This window comes from Jaculus jaculus, chromosome 13 (assembly GCF_020740685.1).
Source record: "Jaculus jaculus isolate mJacJac1 chromosome 13, mJacJac1.mat.Y.cur, whole genome shotgun sequence".
Taxonomy (NCBI): Eukaryota; Metazoa; Chordata; class Mammalia; order Rodentia; family Dipodidae; genus Jaculus; species Jaculus jaculus.
This window is the reverse complement of record NC_059114.1, coordinates 71,302,115-71,321,644: the sequence shown is the minus strand read 5'-3', so window position 1 is coordinate 71,321,644 and position 19,530 is coordinate 71,302,115. Positions and strand designations below refer to the sequence as shown.

Below are 19,530 nucleotides of genomic sequence, written 5' to 3'. Positions count from 1 at the left end.
GAAGCAGATTTGCCTATCAGCTTCTATTTTCTAAAAGTTACTTAAATGTAATTTCTCATTTCACAAAGAGTCAAAGAAAATGTCTTTAGGAACTGGAGAGATGGCTTAATGGCTCTTGTGCTTGGCTGGAAAGCCTAAGGACCCATGTTTAATTCCCCAGTGCCCATGTAATCCAGATTCACAAAGTGGCACAAGCATCTGGAGTCCATTTTTAGGACTATAGGCCCTAGTATGCCCAAACTCTCTCCACCTATCTGCCTTCCCCTCTAAATAAATAAATGAATTTCTTTTAAAGAAAATGGCTTAAGTAGCTTTCCACTTATGACATTTGATACTGATAACTGCTTGCCTTTCCTTTGTATGCCCCGTGGGGAAAAGTAAATAAATTAGAAATTAGGTCACAAAATTGAGAGATGATGGGACTATGAGCCCTTCCAGAAACTCAGAAGAGAAGACCCCCAACAACAAATTGGTGCATATATCTAGACTCTGCTTGGTCCTTTTCCAATGTTTGCTATGGAAGAAAACGCTCATAAATTGTTCTGTACCTGCCAGGAACATATACCTCAGGCCCCCAAAGTAGCTTGAAAATGCTTTCTGCTTCAAGTTTGTTATACCTCCTAATACTGTAAGATCATTCTCTGAATACCCAGATTTTTACATCCAGCACTGAATATCAGCCCCAGAAACATGCCCTACAAAAACACAAATACTTCCTTATCACTTAGGAAGGAAAAAGAAACCACAGTTTTCTCAAAACAAACAACCGCCTCTGAGGTGGTGTTTCCTTTGAGCCCAACATTGCCTTCTGATCTTCCCTCCTTCAGTCATGTTTAACCCATGGCCCCCTCTAATGATATTTGCCTGAACCCTAGAGGTCCAAGTATCCTAGACTCTGTTCTATGAATTTGCCAGACAAACACTTACCCAATGTGGAGATAGTCAGGATTTTGGCAGCCAATGAGAAAAAGGGACCACCAAGGAAGAAGCTCACTAGGAGCAAAGCCCGTGGACCAGCCATTTGCACTTGCATGGAAGAAATGGACCCAGTCCTGGGCTGTGGGACTCTGTGTGATCTTCCTGCCTTGGAGGAAGTCTGATCTCTGCTTCAAAGGTTCCAGTTGGGAACTTGGGAAGAGGCAAGAAAAGGGGATCCAGCCAATCTGTTTTCCTTTCTTGCCCTCTTCCTATCCTGGTCCCTTTCTATTGGACATTCTATCCCCATAAGCAGAGTCAGTGAAAAGAGCAGAGATATTCTTTGACCCTGCCCAAACACTCTCCTCCCTTCATAGTAATATTATGAGCCAGAAATGAAGACACATTGGAAATTGTGTCACGTTTTTTCTGATGCAGCTAAGCCAGAGCAGTGCATGGTGTGTAGTTATGACTAAAGGACCTCCGTTCATCACCATTTGTAATTGACCTTTGAAAGTATATCTGCCATAAACTTTGTAGAATGTGTCTTGCTTTGAGTGCTTGTGTTTTCTCATTATTATATGGGTTATGGAGTTTGAGCAGGAATGTTATGAAAGTGGCATCCATTCCATTTTATGGCTCACAGCTAGAGGAGCAGTTTCAGAATTTCTATCATTAAACATATATACCCTGATTATTGGTTAACTTTGTGTACACCAAGATCTTCCAACATCAAGTAGTAATATTTCATAAATGAGTGTAATGGTGTCACTTTGAGCCTACATGGACTTTTTTGTGGTTTTTTGAACTAGGGTCTCACTCAATTCATTATGTAGTCTCAGGGTGAACTTTTGTCGCCACACTGGCTAATGGTCTGAGTTCCCTTATAAACAGGCTTTTCGGAAACTACACTCTCGTCCTTCTCTTTGTAGCCAATGTTCCATGGCTCAGGTTCCCCTAGCCAAAATATACAAGCCAATGAACCAATCAGAACCTCGGGACTCAAATCCCCAACCCGAGTCCTCAGTAGTAACTGAACTAACTGAACTCCTGGAACACCTGGATTCCCCACCGCACCGCCCATCCAGTGGTCCCCAGCCTTCCCTTGTTCGCCCCCTCCTGCCGCCACCCCCACCCCTCCTTCCCTCTCCATCCCTCTTTGGCCTCCTCCTGCTCCAGCTCCTCTTCCCTCATCTCCTACTCCCCCCTCAATCACAGGCTCTCTTCCAAGCCCTGAGGGTCTTTACTCCCCCCTTTCCCTTTCTCCTCTCGCTTCGCCTCGCCCCATCCCCTTCTGCGGCCTTAGTCTCTCCTCTGCCCTATCTGCCAGACTCTGCCTCCTCTTCCACTTCCTTACCTCACCCTATGGGCCTCCCTCCTCCTCCCTCTCTTCCAGCTCCAGACTTTTCCCCAGAGCTTCAGCCGACCCACAAGGACACCTCCTCTGCACCCCAAACACCCCCCATCCTCATCTTCCATTATAGAACCCCACCCTGCTCATCCAGTCCTCTACCCCACACCCCTCAAACCCCACCTCTCACTTCCTCTGGTCCTGAAACTCCTAATCCTTCTGACCCTCCCCTATCAACCTCCCATACCCAGTTAGGACAGCCTCTTGCTGCCCGCATCTTTCCCCTCCCGGAGGTGGCAGGGGCTGAAGGTGTTGTCCAGGTCCATGTTCCATTTTCTATCAGGACCTGTCTCCAATTGAGAAACGCCTTTGCTCTTTGTCCACCAACCCAACCTCCTATCTTAAAAAATTCCATTACCTCTCAGCAGCCTAACCTGGCATGACTTACATGTTATTCTTGTTTCCACCATCCCCCCAGGAGAACGAGAATGGATACAGACAGTGACTAAACAATACACTGACCCGACTCACTTAATTAACCCAACTTTTCCTTCTGGGGCTCAGGCCACTCCTAACACAGACCCAAGAAGGAGTTATCAGGAGGGACAAACCGGTTACAAGAGGCTATGGTTCCATATACCTGCTTTGGAGGTAGGGGCCACAGTACTTGCTACCCATATTATTTCCCAGCCCTCCCCCAATATTAAAAATATATATATAAAGAGGACATAAAAAGGGCCTCAAACTCTCATTCAGGATCTGATGAGGATGTCCTTTAAGGTCTTTAACGCCTGAGAAGAGGCAGCTGATTCCTCCTGACAGGATCGGTTGCAACGGAAGGCAACCCTACAAGCCTAAGCCTTGATAGCTGCCTGAGGCCATTGGTTTTCCTGCAGAGGGGATAAGCCCCATCCTGCCAGGGCACAGTCACAATCCACCCCACCCGGGACCTGTTTCAAATGTGGCCAGGAAGCCACTGGGCCTGTAAGTGCTGTAATCTGCCACCTCCCAGCAAGCCATGCCCTCTATGTTGACAATCAGGTCACTGGAAGTCAGACTGCCCACGCTTGGGCTTGTCCTCTGCGCTGGACCATGGAGGTCCAGCCCCACAAATTGATGCTCTCCAAACTCTCCTGACATTAGGGCTTCTCGGGGTGGCAGAGAACTGACAATGCCCAGACTCAGAGACTCCCATTACCCTCGCCGAGCCCAGGGTAAAGCTCCAGGTAGTGGGTAAGTCCATCACCTTCCTGGTTTACATGGGGTCTACCTTTTCTGTTTTGCCTGCCATCCCCTTATCCATCACTGCTATGGGAATTAATGAGGCTCCCTCTTTCCCACCAAAGACTCTACCTCTCCCCTGCTCAATTGGACAGACACTTTTTCTCACATTCATTTTAGTTATGCCTATCTGTCCAATTCCCCTACTGGACCAGGACATTCTCAGCCACTTCAGGGTCACACTCTCACTAGCCCCCTCAGCCTTCCCAAAAACACATCTCCTCCTTCCTTTAATAGCTTCTCAAGCCTCCACCTCCTACTGCCCTATTCCTTTCCTCCCCTACCCAAGTATGAGACATCTCCACTCCCATAATCACCACATATCATCAACCTGTCTTTATCCACTCAAGGACCCTTCCTCTTTCCCTTCATGACCCCACTCTCCCATTTCCAAACCACACTGGAGGCTCAAACCTAACATTACCAATCACATGTCACAAGGCCTCCTTATACCTACTGACTCAACCTGTATAACACGCCCATACTCGCTGTACACAAACCCTCCAGTGCTTATCCCTTGGTACAAGACCTCCAACTTATCAACAAGGCAGCTATCCCTGTTCACCTGATAGTAACTAACCCTTATCCCCTCCTGTCTCATATCCAACCCAACACCACCTACTTTATAGTCTTAGACTTCAAAGATTCATTCTTTACAGTTCCCCTCCTCCCTGACTCATACTTCCTTTTCACTTTCACTTGGGAAGATCCTGACACCCAGTCCTCCAGGCAGCTTACCTGGATGCTCCTCCCCCAAGGCTTCTGAGACAGTCCCCACTTTTTTGGCCAAGCCTTAGCCAGAGCCCTCTCCACATGCAGTCTAGAACCCAGCACTGTCTTACAGTATGTAGATGACCTTCTACTCGGCAGCCCATCCCTCCCTCTGTCTCAAAAACCCTCAGCCTCCCTCTTAAATTTTCTTGGTAATAAGGACTATAAGGTGTCCCTCTCTAAGGCTCAGCTTTGCTCTCCTACTGTAACCTACCTGGGAGTCCTGCTCAGCCCTGGCTCAAAGGGGAATACATCAATCAGGGAAGGATGCCAAACTTCTTTATTGCCCACAAATTTTAGGGATAGCTACCAACTATTTAATTCCCCTTAGTTTTCAGGAAAGGCTATTAACCATTCAGTTACCCCTATAGATAAATTGCCCAAGATATCCCCTTTCCTCTCTTCATATCCCCATACCTCAGTATCTCTGAATGCTGGGCTCCAGCAGCGCTACAATATCCCCCTTCCACACAAACCCATAACCTTCTTTCAGATTTGTCTTTACCTCTGGGGATATTATTCCTTTGCAACTGGTCACTTTACTGCTGCCCTTCCCCCCAGTGGAAAGTCCCATGCATCCCACTAACCTTCATTTCCCAGCCTGTCTATACTAAGGGAGAACTAGAATTATATTATCAACAATATTCAAGTGCCATGAAATTGATACCAAAAAAAAAAAAAAGACAAGGAGCGACACTGGCTGTACTGGTTGGAGTAAGCTTAGTCACATCAATCACAGCATCAGGCCTGGCGGGAGGAGGCCCAGGGCACAGCCTGATGACAGCCCAACACTTTTCCCAAGAGCTGACTGACCTCACAGGAAGGCTCACAGACGTGGTGGAGACCACTGCACTGGCCATACAATCCCTGCAGCTCCCGCTGTTGTCGCTGGCACAGGTAACTCTACAAAACAGGAGGGCTCCAGACCTACTAACCACAGCAAAAAGGGGGAACATGTGCCTTTCTCAGGGAAGAATGCTGCTACTATCTGAATGAATCAGGCCTGGTGGACACCGAGTAAAAACACTCCAGACACTAGGTGAAGACCTCAAATGCTGCCTCATTAACCAGGCATCCTCCCAAGCTGGTGGCAATCCACACCTCTACTCTGGCTTGCCCCATTTATGAGTTTATTAACAATGATTTGTGGGTTGTTGTTTTTTTTTTTTCTAATAGTCCTTGCCTCCTTTGATTCCTCCAAGGGCCCATCCAGGAAGTTTCCATGGTGGTTGTCAGCCAGATGCTCTTACACTCATGTATTCCTTTGAGCACAGACCTGCCAACTTCCGACTCTCCCTCCCCCATGTTGTCCCCAATGAGTTTGAAGCAGCCAGGACATGAATCGGCACCCGGCCATATACATAACAATGTCATAATGTCAGGATGCCCTCCAATAACCCCATAACCCACATTTCTGAGTATAACAGGGAGGGGGTCAGCAGTTTCAAGAATCCCCTGCCAGCCAATGGCTGGTCCCCCTCCCTAGTTGGAACCCTATAAGGAGACCTCTGCTTCATACCATCCTTGAAACAGTTACATTCCTCAGCTTGCCCCTGGCTCCTAGCTAGCCCGTCATCTCCCCTGCCCTCCTTTAAAAGACTTGCACCTTAGGTCCTGGATGCGACTTCTCTGGACTCACATTTTGGAACCAGTGAACCTCACCTGAGAGCTGTGCCAAAACCTGAACTAGCTTTACTGATCTGGTTTCTTGCATCGGTCAAGCCTTTCAGTGTTATTGGTGTTCACTGTGGGATAATTAGGACCTACATTAGTCTCTAGGAGGAGGCTGTGCCTCAGGATATTTCTACCCACCCTGTTAGTTTGCTCCTAATCCAATAAATTCCCTTTTTAATATAATTCACTTTAGCAGTTCTATTTCTCTAGAGAACCCTAATACATCATACTTGTGTATTTTGTAACTGTGTCCACCAAAAGGAGGGAAGCACTGGTGGCTCACTAGCTAGGAGCAAACTAAAAACAATATCCTGGCCAGATGCCTCAGCAGTCCCAATCCGGCACTAAAGGCCTGGCGGCTCCCTAAGGAGCTGCTGGTCTTCAATCCACGCAGGCCTTCAGTCTGCACTGGTCTTCAGTCCACGCTGGAAGGCAGCAAGCAGCTCCCACAGCCAAGTGGAAGGAAGGGGCTCTTTTTACCCAGAGCTTCCTTATATAAAGTCCCCCTCTGAGAGGGGCTGCCCTCTCTAGGGGAAAGACTTCCTCCTTCAGTTAATCCTTTCTGGAAGCAACAGCAGAGACACACCTGAGGGATCTCTGGATTGCTAGACAGATCAAGTTTACTACACCTTAACCATCACTTATGGGTTAGATTATAAAGATCACATATCTATTTAGCTAGCGTTATTTCCATCTTATGTAAAGATATAAAGTAATAATCTTCAGCATGTTATCACTTCTCTCATTACCACAGTTTAAATCATCTTTTCAGAACTAGAAATGTGATTCTGCATTACTCATGGATTTACTCACTTGCTCAGTCATTACGAATAAAAAGTGAATTCTGAAATGTTAACCCACACAACTATAAAGTACAAATCTACCCCGTAAGTACAATATTCTCAGTTACATTTGTTTTATTTTGTTCAATGTTTAATTATATTCAGTATTTTTCAAGTTTCAGGTTGTTATTCATTTCAAAAAGGGTGAATTTTATTTATTTCTGTTCATATTTCATTTTAAAGTTTTCACCTCTTACTGTCTTTTAAAATATATATTTACTATACATACTAACATACCTTCTGACCCAAAGCGGTATAGAAAAGTCAGTTTATATTTTTCAAGTGATTCTCTGCCTTACTCTTGCTCTCAATAATGAAGGTGTATTCCTCTGTGGGGTTTAAATGTGAATATATATCCCCCTTATCCTCAGGAAGTTTTGATTATGATTAAGCTTCTTACTTAAGTCTCCAGCAGGAACAACCCCACTGGAGGAGGTATGTCACTTGGGGCAGATCTCTAGTACAGCTTTACTAAGGTGTATAGAGAGCCAGCTTGACCTCCGACTGTTAGTGCTTGTTGTTGATGGTGTTTCTCTGCTGTGCATGCTGGAGTGAGCCAGTTTCTCCCACCATGATAGAATTTCCTCTGGATTCTGTAAACCTGAAATAAACCAACTTCTCCTATAAGCTGCTTCTGGCCAAATGTTTTTCCCAGCAATGAAAAGATAATGCACCACTTTCTATTCCTGACAGCTTTATTTTGCAAGAAAAGAAAATGAGGCACACTCCATTCTTGTCCTCTGTGAATACATTTTTACTTCAAAATATTGAACTTGAGCTGGAGATGGTTTAGCGGTTAAGCAGTTTAGCAAAGTCTAAAAACTCATATTCAACTTTCCAGGTCCCACATAAGCCAGACACACAGTGATGTAAGTGCACAAGGTCACACATGTGCACCAGGAGACACATGCATGTGGAGTTCGATTGCAGAAGCTGGATGTCCTGGCATGCTAATTCTATCTCATGTAAAATTTATTGATATACATTTTATATATATATATATATATTTAATTTAATATCAGTTTATACTCTTCTATTTTAGCACTCAGAGCTACATATTACTCCAATGGACGAATGTTCCTCATTTTCTTTCCTTATTTTCTTTAAGTATTAGGGAAATTATCCTTTCATATCTATTCGTGTTACAAATGTTTTCTTCCAATGTTTTATTACTATGCTACATTTTTTCTGATTTTTGCTATGCAGGCTTGGTACCTTTCTATTTTTCCTTCTTATGCTTTTTAATGCTATTGTCAGGTTAATTTATGCTGCTGCTCTCCTAGGAGGAGTTGTTACTGTCTAAGTGGAAATAAGCAGACCAGGCTTCCTGAACCATGAGGAGAGTCTATAGGAGATGTCAGAGATAGGAGCATAATGGAAGCCTTGACAATTTTTTTTGTTTTTGTTTTTGTTTTTGAGGTAAGATAACACTCCAGCCCAGGCAGAACTGGAACTCATTCCATAGTCCCAGTTTGGTCTCTCACCCACAGCAATACTCCTACCTTTGCCGCCTGAGTGCTGGGATTAAAGGTATGCACCACCCCACCCAGACAACAAATCTATTTTAATGTAAAATAATAGGAAGAAAGTTGGTTTAGACAATGAGAAGACTGCCCAGAGAGGATAAAATTGTTAGAGATCTAGTAGAATAGGGTGAGGAGGAGACAGGTCTGGCTGGGAAAGGTGTGTACCTGGGTAGGGAGGTCATGGTCTTAAGAAGCAGGTCAAGAAGCACTCCAGCGAGCCTTAGGATTTCAAACCAGAGGCAGAAAATAGTGAGGAGCCCACTGTAAGCCATGCAGCAGGAGGTGAGAAAAAAAGAACAGGGTTGGGTGTGTGGGGATGGGGAGGCCTTGCTGAACCAGAAACATCTAAGCACTTCCACCCTAGACAGAACATGGCTTCATGTCTTCTTCATCTTCCTGGCCCTACTCAGCCACCTGGTCACCAAGCCCAGCAGCTTCCAGCAAGGCCACAAGGTGCTCAGTGTGAGCCCAAGCAGGAATAGGAGGACATCAAGAAGGTACTATTCATGCCATGGCTGCTGGAAGGCATAGGGTTTGAGGTGCGCAGTGTTCCCTGTCTTCAGGATGTGGTTGATCCAGCCCATCAAACTCTGGGCAGGGGTAAGGGGATGGGAGTGCCTGATGACCCTGACCGCCATTGCTGCAGACTTATACCTGTGGGCATAGACAGAGAGAGGGCTTTATTGATGTGGTCCCCAAAGACACACATACATTCTCTCTGTTTCATCCTTTCCTCTTCTCACTTTCTATCCCACTTTCCTTCCCCTTTCTTTCCTCCTCCACTTTCTCTTCCCATCCCCACCTAAGAATGCCTTCTTCTAAGATCCCAGTGGATTTGGGCATTTGGTGTTTGTTCATAGAAAATCCAAGGAAAGATAAACAATCTATTTTTCAGAAAATGAAAATCTACAACACATGAAATTGCAAATATATGCAACTGTTCTGAGGTTTAATAACTTTTCTAGGACTGAGGGCCTTGAACTATTTGTTTATTTCTTGTTCCTGTAATAAGACCTGTGTGAATGTCTATTATATACTAAGAAATACGTGAAACTCTGAAATATAATTCAGGTTTATGTCCTTGAATTTCTAACAAGTGACTGAATTTTGCTTTCTCTTCACATGATGTCACTGTATTTATAAGTGCTTACTTACCTTGAGGGGTGCCTGGCCCCTTTCATTGCCTCTCAACCAAATTTCACTACCCCCTACTTAGTCAGACCCTGGGAACAAAGTGGAAGACAGGAGATACACATTGTGTTTGCATAGAGCTTGCTCTTTACTCCCCAATGTGGAGAGGGGATCAGAAATAAAGACATAGATGGACAATGGAATAACTGAAGACACTGAAGGGTTAAGAAGTAAATCGTGTAGCGGGTGGGCTAGGGAAGAGGCTATTAGGGCTGTTACAGATGAAACTTCTATGAAGGTGACAATGGAGGTGAGACTTGGACATCATGAAGGAGCAACCCACTAGAAGGAAGTGAAGAAGTATTGGAGAATAGCACAGTCAAGGACAAGAGGAGGCACGTGTGCTGTATTGTGGAATAGGAAGGTAACCTCCTGCCTCAGGTGAAATTCTACTGTTAAGAAGACGGACATAAGTGTGCTCAAGGAGACTATGTATGTAATTTGGGTTCCTCAAAGACATGTAGTTGAAGCGTCCTTAGCATCTTACCGAAACTGCTCTTGTCTTGCTCTCAGACAGAGATCACCTGTTAGCCTCACATATGCATAAGACAATGTCCTTGAAAACTAAATAAACCACATTTACCCTTAGTGTTAGGGCCACATTTGGCCTAAATGGCCACAACATCAGAGAGATGCATAGCTCTTGTCTTCTAGGACTTGTTTCATCACAAGGGCCAATGTGTCTGCCTTGAGGTTCTTCAGTGGAAGAGAAAACCCCAGACATTTTTGCTTCTACACGAACCATGATGTCAGGCTGGTTCTCCAAAAAGAAGGATCCCCACCATGGGCATTCCATGCTGAGTGGTCTCCATTATGCTGTTCACCATGTGTGGCAAAAAGGTGGATGCTAGGGTGAGCTGTTGCACATAAGAAAGGGGATGAAATTTCAGAATGCAGGTAAAGTAGGAAAAACATAGGCAAAACCAAGTGGATCAGAAGTGCTGATGGAGCCACGTAGATTCTGACTCTGCACTGGGAATATGCTTATGTGTGTTTCAGAGGGAAACCCATCTCAAAAACAACAACAACAAAATAGTCAGGGGCTGGACCCTATACTTCAGTTTCTCCTATCTTACTTTTTCCATCCCAGTATTAGAGAGCTGGTAAGGAAGAGTAGCATCTCCTTCTATGTCACCCAGTTGCAATAGGTGTTAGAAACTCAACTCTTCTTTGAAATGGGATTGTGTGCCTTTTCCCCAATCCCAGCATTAAAGAAATGTGTTTCCATAAGTGGCTCAGAAATATGTTTCTTAAATTCTTCATGTTGGTTATTTTTTCTTGAGCCCCAATTTTGGTTCTGAGCTTGTTATAGTCAGTAGTCATGGCAGGCAGATATCTCTAAGAAGTAGCACTGGCATAAAGAAAAAAATCTGGTGGAGTTAGAGAGATATTTCTTGTACTAGTAACAACAACTCAATAATTATTCAGTGGGATCAGATATTCATATAACAACAACAACTTTTAAAACCTCTAGTTTTGGCACCTGGGTATTTTGGCACATTTTAAAGACATTTTTAGTATCATTGCTGTGAAGGTATGAGTTGCTCAGATCTTTAGTAGACTAAAAATGTCTCTATGTATGTGTGGATAAGGGTCTGTGGAAGACCATGTGGATGAACCAGTGTTTATAAGGCTATCAAGCGGGTAGTAACATCTCCAAAAACCATCCATGGCATATAGTCTCAGAGAACACAAGCTGTCTTGAATTCTGCTTGGGTGATGTTCAGGACCACATGCAGCAGGGTAGAGGGAACTTGGCAGAAGTATTACTGGCTACAGTTATTAGACCTGGGATAGAAAGGAACCACAGAAACATATAGCCTGGGATTCCCAGGATCTCCAGTTGGCCACTTCCCAGCCCTCCGTAAGCTTGTCCGCACTCATCTCCATATCCTTCTCATGCTTCTGGGATTGACAAGGTAAAGATGGGACCCTGATGAGTCCCAAGGTCTTGTGGCTTGAACATAAAAATGCATGTTTGACCACTTAGTCCTCAGTTGGTGGTACTGTTTGTGAAGTCTGTGGAGCCTTTAGGAGATGGAACCTTGCTGGAGGAGGTATGTGGCCAGGCATGGGCATTGGGGAGTTACAGTCTAGATCTGCTCATGGTTTTGAGCTTTCTTTTTCCTTGACGATGATGTGAAGATGTAATACCTACTGTTTCCTCCTGCCATGATGGACACATCCCCTTGAAACTATATGCCAAAATAAACCCTCTGCTTCCATAAACTGCTTCTCATTGAACATTTTGTCCAATTAATGAGAAAGTAACTGATGTCAATACCCAGAGAGAAACAGACTTTGGAAGCCCTTACCTAGAAGGTCATTCTGAGGAATCCAGTCAATGATTTTCACATTTGCAGCCAGTTTGACATCTTTGGGCCAAAGAGAATGCTTACACTTCCATATAACCCCTTGAGGAAGATTGGCAAAGCACTATTCATTTCTTTAAGATCTTCTTGGGTCCAATACCTGCTCATCATGGAGCCTAGGGCCACAAGAACAAAATCTGAGTCCCTAGACTTGGCTATGAAATTCTCCAAGTCCTGGGGAGAAACAAAGAAAGGGAGGTAACAAAGTAGTGTGTAAAAGTATACATGGACATGAAACAACAGTGAGACCATTCATGAAACACACTGTCCTTTCAGTGCCTTACGGTCACTGACCTGAAACTTTTCAGAGTCCCTGGTTCAGCTCAGTGTCCTCTGTGCTGTGGTCTTGTCCATTGCATTTGGTGGGAGCATCTTTCTTCTTTGAAACCCTGACCCTGAGCCAGGATTTATCTAGCTCCTAGGAATCACCATCAGCTGAGGCTTTTCCAAGGCTAGACAAGAGGTGGCAGTATTTTAAAGAGCTAGCACATCAGAATTGAGGAAGAGGAGGCCTAAAAGAAGGAACAGAGGAGGGGGCAGGACATTTGTATTGGAAAAATGGGAGGTAGCATGTTGTGGCAGGAACCATGTTTTCTCTACTACTCAATGATATTCTTGTTCACCCACATGACTGTAGTTTGTAATCACATAGGAAGATATTTGAAAGGAGCAATGCACAATGTGAACAGAAAATTGAGGAACACATTCTCCCAGGCCTCTGGCAGTTCTTTAAGAAAGTTGTAAGTCCCTGTGTCTTCAGCGTAGCCTGTTCAATTCCTTGTGTGTGTGGTGTGTGTATGTATAGTGTGTATGTGTGTCCATGTGTATGTGCACGCAAATGGACATGCCCAATGTGCATACATATAGAGGCCAGAGGTGAGCATTATGTATCTGCCCCTCTCCCTGCTTTATTTCCCTTTATTTCCTTTTTTTTTTTTTTTTTTTTTGGTTTTTTGAGGTAGGGTCTCACTCTGGTCCAGGCTGACCTGGAATTAACTCTGTAGTCTCAGGGTGGCCTTGAACTCACGGCGATCCTCCTACCTCTGCCTCCCGAGTGCTGGGATCCTGCTTTATTTCTTTAAGAGAGAATATCTCAGAGTGCAGAGCTGCTGGGCTTATTTGTTGTTGTTGCTATTTTTTTTGTTTGTTTGTTTTGCTTTGCTTTGCTTTGTTTTTTAGTCATCCTGACTGACCAGTGAGCCCCAGAAACCACTGGCCTCTGCTCCCCACAAGACTGGGGTTTGAGTCAACTTTTTTTTCAACTTTTTTTTTTTTATATGGGTGCCAGGGTTCAAACTCATGCTCTTTGTAGCTCTCATCCTTGTACAGCAAGCACTCTTACCCACTGAGTCATCTCCTCACTCCACCACTTTGTTCAGTTCTTACTTTCAAATATTTCTCTGGATACTGATTGTCTCTGCACTTCTGCAGCTCCCCGAAACTTACATCCTATTGGATTATTCAGCCAATATTTAACTCCAACCACAGCATGTCACGATCTGGTTTACCAATCCAAAGGCCCACTTAAAAATAGCCCATCATTCTTCAATTAAAACAAAATACTCAAGGCTGAAGAGGTTGCTCAGTGTTAAAGGCACTTGCTTATAAAGCCTAACAGTCTGAATTTGATTCCCCAGTATGCACATAAAGTCAGAGGCACAAAGTGGCACATCCATGCAGAGTTTGCAAGCAGCAGGAGGCCCTGGCAAGCCCATTCTCTCTATATAGATTATAATAACTAAATAAATAAATAAGTATTGTTTTAAAAAAGTGCTCTTGGTTAGCTTGCTTTTTACAGGAGGCATCAGGATGACAAGAAGAGAAAGCTAACATGAGATGAGTCATCTCTGCTACAGCTGCCAGGACCCAGGAAATATTACAGAGGAAGAAGCAGATTAAATATGAGTGATACTCCGAGGACTAGCTGGAGAACGTCCTCCAGGGAGATGGCAGTAGACACTGAGGAGACTCAAAATTCATCAAAACAGAAAATAAGAGGCTGCTTAGAGCTCAACACTATAGTAGACTTCTAACATGCCCTCTGTGGTGGTTTGATTCAGGTGTCCCACATAAACTTAGGTGTTCTGAATGCTAGGTTCCTAGCTGATGGAGATTTGGGAATTAATGCTTCCTGAAGGCAGTGTATTGTTGGGAGCGGGATTATGGGCGTTATAGTCAGTTTCCCCATGCCAGTGTTTGGCACATTCTCTTGTTGATACTGTCTACCTTATGTTGGCCAGGGGGTGATGTGCACCCTCTGCTTATGCCATCGTTTTTCCCCTGCCATGAGATGGCTGCTAAGGAAAGCTGCCCACTCAATGAAGTTTACCAGGACTGTGGGTAGCCTGGCTGGAGGGGTGGATGGAACTTCCGTGTTATAGCCAGTTTCCCCATGCCAGTGTTTGGCACACTCTCCTGTTGCTACTGTCCACCTTATGTTGGCCCCTCTGCTCATGCCATCATTTTCCCCTGCCATCGTGGAGCTCCCCTCAAGCATGTAAGCCAAAATAAACCTTTTTCCCACAAGCTGCTCTTAGTTGTGTGATGTCTACCAGCAATGCGAACCAGACTGCCATACCCTCCAAGGCTCATGAAACATTGTAAAAGCAAGGGCAGAGGGAATGTAAGAGCCACAGGGTGGGGAGGTATACTGTGATGCACTGTCCTTCCCACAGGGGCTGACTGGTACAACTGTGGCCCCACAGTGACAACTGATATCCCACTGAAGCGGGAAATGAGTGTAGGGGAGAGGGGTCATAGGAGAGTAACCCAGTGCAAATATGACCAATCTGCAATACATTCACATATTAGAGTTCCCAATAAAATTTAAAGCAAAACAAAACAACAAAACACACAAATCCAGGCTGGGTAGATGGCTCAGCAGTTAAAGGTGCTTTCTTGCAAAGGCTACTAGCCTGGGTTCGGTTCCCCAGTACCCTTTGAAAGCCAGATACACATAGTGACATATGCATCTGGAGCCCATTGACAATAGCACAAGGGTCTCTCCCCCCACACACAAATGAATAAATTAAATATATTTAAAGAAAAACATTAAATTACTATGTCAAGAGTGAAAATTTTTAAGGGGAAAATTATGTTATCTTATAACCACAATCCTTAGTCTCTTTATTATCACCATAACAATTTCCTCACTTTATTTGATGACCATGCCCTGACCCCTCCATTCCTCAGAAGAGGCTTGTAGTAACCTTACCTGGTTTCTTGTGAAACTCTTCCTTATTCTATTCTAGCCACAGTTGCTCAAAGAACCCGACCTCATGGCCACATTGGACCTCAGCTCTCCACCTAGGAGTCTTCTTTCTATGGTCATTTCTAGAAACTCCCATCACTGAAGCAAAGCCAATTTCACCCAGAAATTACTCCAGACTCCTTCCTATTCAATTCCCAGAAGACACAGGACCAATCCAGACCCTCTCTGCCTCTAGCTCAAGGGCACTGGGAGAGTCATTTACATCACCTGAGCATCCTTCCCTCTCCTTTAGAAAAAGAGGTGCCCTCACCCCTTTATAGATGACACAGGTGGTAGAAGATCATAGAGGATGATTTCAGCAAAATGGTAATCAAGTGCTGTTAGGCATGGAGAGAATAAAGCATATAATAATATATCTATGACTAATAATGTATCATTTCTCTGTCTATCTTCTATCTCTCTGTCTGCTTGCAAATAAATACAATTAAAGAAAAAGAAAAAAGGGCTGGAGAAATGGCTTAGTGGTTACAGTATTTGCCTGCAAAGCTAAAGGACCCAGGTTCAATTGCCCAGAACCCATGTAAGTCAGATGCTCAATGGGAACATGCATCTGGAGTTTGTTTGCAGTGACGAGAGGTCCAGACATGCCCATTCTCTCTGTGTCTCTCTTTTATCTCTCTCTCTCTCTCTCTCTCTCTCTCTCTCTCTCTCTCTCTCTCTCTCTCCCCTTGCAAATAAATAAAATTTTAAAAAATAAAATAAAAATAATGTATCAGATGAATGGGTTACATCAGATCAATGGGTAAAGTGATTTTATCTTCCACCCTGAAGTAGGAAGAAGGCTTTATGGAAAAGACTAGAGATGAAGATCACCTCAACTACTAAGAAGAATCTTTAAGCCAAAAAGAGGAAGTGGGTGATGAAAAATTAACCATTGTAAGCATACATTGAGTCTTGGCTTTTTTTGTCTAAAATGAAGAAGTTATATGTTCCTTTCAATTTCAGAGTCATCCTCATGTATCATTTTGTTACAGGTTGACTGCATCTTTGAAAGACTTCCATGGTCAGATACTCAACTTTGGAAAAATCAATATCCCTCCTGTCCACTTAAGGATAAATGTTAAGGAGAAGGGGGAAATAAGGAAAAGATGCTCATGATTTCCCTACCAACAATGAGAAATGGGGGACTTTATCTCTGTCATTGTGTTAGATGGTAGACAAAGATTCTCAGTGAAATGCTGAAAGGAAGTCCAGAAAAAATGACCATTCACTTTCTACAGAAAAACTTTCACATACAATATAAGAAGGATTACAGAGTGAGGAAGAATTTCCAGTGACTTTTCTGGTGTTCTGGATGACTTGTATCATACTCTTTTACTTCATCCCTCATTGTGTCTATTCATCCACCCATCTCTCCATTCCTCCCTCTCTCCTTCACTCCACCCATCCTCCCCTCTCTCAATCTTTTCCTCTCTCCTATCCTAATTCCATGTATCCATGTACCCACTTCACTTGTATGAATAAAACGGTTACTCACAGGTCCAAAGAATAAAATCAAATCACCTTCCAGCCAAATCTTCTTCCATAAAGAAGTCAAAATGTTTGCTAAATTCTTTTTGGGAGTCTTCAGGTGGAAGCCAAATAACAACTTTGTATTGTTTTTCCTCTTCTTTAAAACCTAAGAAAGCATCAATGCATATTTTGGTTAAATATGTTGATAATAGCACAAAATGTCAAAACCTGTATATTCCAAGGATGTTTTATTTCTTTGTTTGAAGTATTTGATCTTGTGTAGCTTCTTTCTCATTCATTCAGTCTTATAAACTGATAAAGTTTGTGAGACCCTTATAATGATACAGAAATTTTAAAATGTAAAGTTATGAAAGCTGCCTTTTGAAGTTTCAATTTAAAAGTATAGTAAGGAGACTGGGGAGCTAGCTCAGTCAGTAAAGTGTTTGCTTTGGGATCATGAGGACCTCAGTTCACTCCCCAATGCCCACATAAAAAGTTTGGTGTTGAAGTGCAAGCATCCAATTTCAACTGCAGGGAGGTGGAGACAGGAGGATCCTTGGGACTCATTGGATAGCCAGTCTAGCCTAATTGGCAAGCTTCAGGCCAAAGAGAGACCCTGCTCCCAAAAAGATGTATGTCATTCCCGAGGTTGAGTGACATCTGAAGTTGTCCACTGACTTCCGTATGTGCATGCATGCACACCACACACACACACACACACACGCATATGCACTTTAAAAATACAGTTACATGTCTCATTTTACAAATAATAAACAAGGGTTCATTTAGTTTATGATACCCTGTCTATGTGATAAAATAGGAGTTGGTAGAATTTATAGTTAAATGCAGGTCTCTTTGATTATAGAGTGTAGGGGTCTTTTAGTCTGTCCTTATAAAAACTTTCTGTTTGCAGAACACTTTGTGATTCTGCTGACACCATGTTTTAGGAATGAGGATATTTGCACTTATCCAGGAATGTTGGGAACAGTTTGTGATATCTATTCTCCTGTTGTTTGCTAGGTATAATATTCATCTATAGTTTCAAGCCAGACAGAATGTTTTCTGCTTCTGAGATAGGAAGCTGCTTTTTCCTTTGTTTTGTTCAAGCCATTATCTGCATAGACTGCATGAACCTTGGACACACAGCTGAACTGACAACAGTTCTACAGGCTGCTGCCTCTGGGCTCCTGTGCAGAAGAAATCACCTGAAGGCCCCTGGTACTGTTGACTTGGCCTGGTCACAGCTCAATTCCCCAGCGCCGATCATTCAGGACCTGGAAATAGGTTTAGTTGGCACCAGTAGATGATGGCACCAACAACAGAGCTTTTACTAGTTCTCCTTTAAATTTTTTTCATTATTTAAAGTGGAAATAATTTTGTGTTCAGTCAAAATGCACAGAATGCTTAATTCAGTCATCCCTTGCCTCCTCGTTCACCAGTGTGACTTCTCCCCTACTAATAAAACACACTTTGAGAAGAATATACTAACCAAATCTCCACTGGCGAAATATTTGCCCATGGATGCTTCAATAGAGTCTAGGTTTGGTGTTTAACTCCACACAGGGTTCAAGCTCCTCTTCCCCATTCTAAGCTGCACCTAAGTAGTCAGGAAAGAAAACTCACACATGCCCATCTACCCTTTTTGACTTATTCATTTATTTGAGAGGGGAGGAAGAAGAGAATAAAACCCCCAGGGCCTCCTGCCACTGTAAATGAATTCCAGATGCCTGCACCACTTTGTGTATCTGGCTTTGAGTGGTTACTGGGACTTGAACCAAGGTGGTCAGGCTTTGCAAGCATGCACCTTTAACCATTGAGCAATCTCTCCAGCCCATACATGCCCATCTTTAGTTGATAGTTTGACTTTTAAACCATGCAATCCATTTGTGTTTGTTGGCTTTCCATCACTGTGGCAAAGATGAAGGAGTCAAATTAAAAGAAGGAAAGGGGTATTTTGGCTCACAGTTGTGCTTCAGTCTATGATTGTTTAGCCCATTTGCTCTGGGGCTATTGGAAAAAATAGTACATTGCATGGAGAAGGAAGATGCCACTCCACGGAATCAGTAAGAAGAGGGGATATTGTAATACTCTCATTAGGCTCATGCCCCCAATGATCTAACTTCCTTATATTTGGCCAACCTCTTTGAGGTTCTACCATCAGAAGCTGTCAAGCAACCCTTTAACATATGTGCCTTTGGAAGACATTTGTCCAAACCACAGCCCCAGATTAATGAAGGAAACGCTATACTCATTCCAGTATGTCCCAAAGGCTATCCTCTCCCCAGAGAAAATTCAAGCAAATGATCCTTCCTTAGTCTCTAAGAGTATATTTCTTGGTTGTAGTACTAGAAAAAGATGGTCCAGCAGTTAAATGTACTTGTTTGCAAAGCCTGAAGGACCAGGTTTGGTTCCCCAGGACCCTCATAAAATCAGATGCACAAAGTGGTGCATGTGTCTGGAGTTTGTTTGCAGTGACAGGAGGCCTTGGTGTGCCCATTTCTCAAATAGATAAATATAAACATAAAAAATAAAAGGCCCTCATCATAAGAATAATAAAAACATCTCACATATTTTCTCTCCTTTTTTTTTTTGGCAGGGGTGGTTTCGAGGTAGTCATGCTCTAGCCTAAGCTGACTTGGAATTTACTCTGTAGTCCTAGGCTGGCCTCAAACTCACAGAGATATCCTCCTACCTCTTCTCTCAGGTGCTGGGATTAAAGGTGTGTGCCACCAGCCTGGCTCAGTCACATGTTCTTAATATATGTGTGCCCTCAACAGTCATGACATCCAAACCAAATTATGTGTAGGTGTTCAGAATAGATTAATACACAATCATGGGATTTAGAATCATTATGGAAATACATCTCTTGACATGCCTGTTAGGG

At 43.5% G+C, this 19,530-nt stretch overlaps 1 pseudogene; it reads right to left on the bottom strand.

Moving 5' to 3' along the window:
* Window positions 1-8,737: 8,737 nt before the first annotated feature.
* LOC101598546 lies at window positions 8,738-18,165 on the bottom strand (annotated as a pseudogene).
* Between the last annotated feature and the right edge of the window lie 1,365 nt (window positions 18,166-19,530).